The sequence below is a fragment of the Sceloporus occidentalis genome, unplaced genomic scaffold, assembly GCF_023333645.1.
Source record: "Sceloporus occidentalis isolate IW3139 unplaced genomic scaffold, rSceOcc1.0.p SCAF_5, whole genome shotgun sequence".
NCBI lineage: Eukaryota > Metazoa > Chordata > Lepidosauria > Squamata > Phrynosomatidae > Sceloporus > Sceloporus occidentalis.
The window spans coordinates 2,387,551-2,390,867 of record NW_028316985.1 but is presented as its reverse complement, the minus strand read 5'-3'; positions in this window follow the sequence as shown (position 1 = coordinate 2,390,867).

Below are 3,317 nucleotides of genomic sequence, written 5' to 3'. Positions count from 1 at the left end.
TTTTGCTTCTCCATCTCTAGATCATTACAGATTGCAATAAAATACCCCGAGTATTGTCCCTTGTGGAAAAGGAAGTACAGTTGGCCCTCCACACTCATGGCTTTGACTTTGCAGATTTGTGGTTTGGATTAATATGTTCTCTCTAGGAATCTTTAGTCTGCAGCGCAATTCTTCCGGAAGTTGACCATAGAGTTGTGCTGGAGAACCTAAAAGTTCTTAGAGAAAACACTTCTCTAGGCATTTGTAGGCCTTCCCACATTATTCTATGATCACATTCTGGGCTGATGTTGACCATAGAGTTGCACTTGAGGACCTGGAGATTCCTCTAGACCAGGTGTAGGCAACCTTTTTGAGCTGGGGGCCGGGTTGCTGTCCCTCAGACAGCTGGGGGGCTGGAGCGGGGGGTGGAGCTTCCACCCTCCGGGGCAGGGCCGTGTGCCAGGGGCGGAGCTTCCACCCACCGGGGGCAGGGCCACATGCCGGGGGCGGAGCTTCCACCCTCCGGGGGCCAGGCCTCCTCTTCTTTGCCGGCTCCTGATGGGGCCCCAGTCCCCGTCAGAGGCCGGCAAAAAAGCCGGCGGGGGCCACCAGTGCTGGAGGATTCCTCCTCTTTGCCGGCCCCTAACGGCTCCAGGCCCCGTCAGAGGCTGGCAAAAAAGTCCTAGAGGCCGGCTGCCGCCGCCAGAGCCCTGTTGAAGGGCCCCAGCGACGGCAACAAGCCTCCCGGAGCCCTCTTGCAGGGGCCCAGCAATGGCAACTGGCCTCCTAGAGGCCGGCTGCCGCTGCCAGAGCCCTGTTGGAGGGCCCCAGCGACTGCAACAGGCCTCCTAGAGGCCCGCTGCCGCCACCGGAGCCCTGTTGGAGGGCTCCAGGAGCCACACCGGGCCTCCTAGAGGCCCGTCACCATTTTGTTTCTCAAAATGGCGGCAAAGTCTCACGCGACAGGAAAGGTTGCGCGAGACTTCGCCGCCATTTTGAGAACCAAAATGGCGCCCGGAGCGGCGAAGAAGAGGGGCGGCAATCAGCGGCAGCAATTGGCGGCAGGAGTGCGCAGGGGCCGGCCAAAAGGCCTCAGTGGGCCGCATCTGGCCTGCAGGCCGTAGGTTGCCGACCCCTGCTCTAGACAAGTGTGTTTTCTCAAATAAAAGGAATAGTGTTTTATAATTTGCACTTTCTCCACATTCACTGGGGTCCTGCACCCCTAACCCCAGCGAATGTGGGGGGACCACTGTACAGTGATTCCAGGACTCATCCACTCGGTTCCCAGGTCAACTCCTCAAGCTGGAGATTCTGTCAGACGAAACTTGGGCTGCATCTACACTGCAGAATTATGCAGAAATGCTATGGGATTCTTTGTGAGATATTAAGCCTTCTATGTCTAAAGCTCTGGCCCCACTCCAAACTGCAAATCCCAGAATTCCTTAGGATGGAGCCATGGCAGTTAAAGCAGTGTCAAACTACATTAATTCTGCAGTGGCAGCAGCCATAGTCACAGGTGCACCAAAACAATGAATGGTTTTGCTGACTTTGTGAAGACATGGAAGTGGGATGCCATAATAAAACCCAAGGCAAAGAGAGCCAGTGTGGCACAGTGGTTTGCGTCTTGGACTTGGGAGACCAGCCATGAAGCCTAACGGGTGCCCTTGAGCAAGTCACACTCTCTCAGCCTCAGGGGAGAGCAAACCTCCTCCGAACAAATCTTGCTAATAAAGACCCATGATAGGTTTGCCTCAGGGTTGCCATAAGTTGGAAACAACTTGAAGGCACACAGAAACAACAACAAAAGTCAGGTGACATCCCTTGGCTGATTGAAGCAGTCCTTTGTCACAGCTTCTGTCCACCAGGGTTTTCATGATGAGAATAGGATCTGGAGGAACAGATCGAAGCTGCAGAAAAGAGATTCCAGCTCAAAATTAAGAGGAACATCCTGACAGTAAGAGATATTTAGACTCTTCAGCGCCACGCTGCAACCCCCTCTCCCCAGGTCATAAATAAACCATGGATTTAATAAACATTTTACCTAACACCCTTCTTTCGAGCCGGAAGGTGGCTTTCATAGAATGCTACAGAGACCTTGGAAGAGATCCCAAGGGCCCTGATCCAGTCCAACCCCATTCTGCCATGCAGGAACTCTCAATCAAAGCATCCCTGACAGATGGCTCTACTACACTCAGAGGGAGTGTATTCCACTGTTAAACAGCTCTTACTGTCAGATAAGTTCCTCCTAATGTTGAGCTGGAATCTCTTTTCCTGGAACTTGCATCCATTGCTCCAGGTCCAAGTCTCTGGAGCAGCAGAAAACAAGTCAGCTCCCTCCTCAATATGACACCGCTTCAAAATACTTAAACAGGGCTATCATATCACCTCTTAACCTTCTCTTCTCCAGGCTAAACATACCCAGCTCCTGAAGTCGTTCCTCATAGGGCATGGTTTCCAGACCCTTCACCATTTTAGTAGCCCTCCTTTGGACACATGGCTCCAGTTTCTCAATGTCCTTTTTGAATTGTGGAGCCCAGAACTAGACACAATATTCCAGGTGGGGCCTGACCAAAGCAGAATAGAGTAGCACTATTACTTCCCTTGATCTAGACACTATACTTCTATTGATGCAGCCTAAAATTGCATTGGCCTTGTTAGCTGCCGCATCACACTGTTGACTCATGTTCAACTTGTGGGCTCCTTGGACTCTCAGATCCCTTTCACACATAACTCTCGTTCAGCCAGGTGTCCCCCATAATCCTATATCTGTGCATTTCATTTTTCCACCCTAAATGCAATACCTTACATTTCTCCCTGTTGAATATCATTTTGTTTTCTTTGGCCCAGTTTTCTAGGCTATTCAGGTCATTTTGAATTTTGATCCTGTCCTCTGGGGTGTTAGCTACTACTAATTTGGTGCCATCTGCAAATTTGATAAGTATGCCCCCAATTCTGTCATCCAAGTCATTGAGGAAGATGTTGAATAGCAAACTGGGCCCAGGACAGACCCCACTGGTCACTTCTTTCCAGGATGAAGCAGGAGGAGCAGAGGAGAAAGTAATGATTCTTCTTCTCCTTCCAATAAAGTACAGCAGAAAAGTTATCCAAATATGAATGATTAACCTATTAAACTGAACATAGTTCACTTCATAATAATTTCATAATTATCTATGATCTGTTCCTAATTTTAGTATTAGTATTACTGTAAAGCTAATCTGGAATGTTCTTGTTTTAAAAGTGACACCATCTGGTTGTAAATATTAAGATTAAACTAGCAAGAAGGGGTCTTTGGTAAATCTGAGTTGTGATAAAGATGTAATAAGCTTATAATGAGGAAG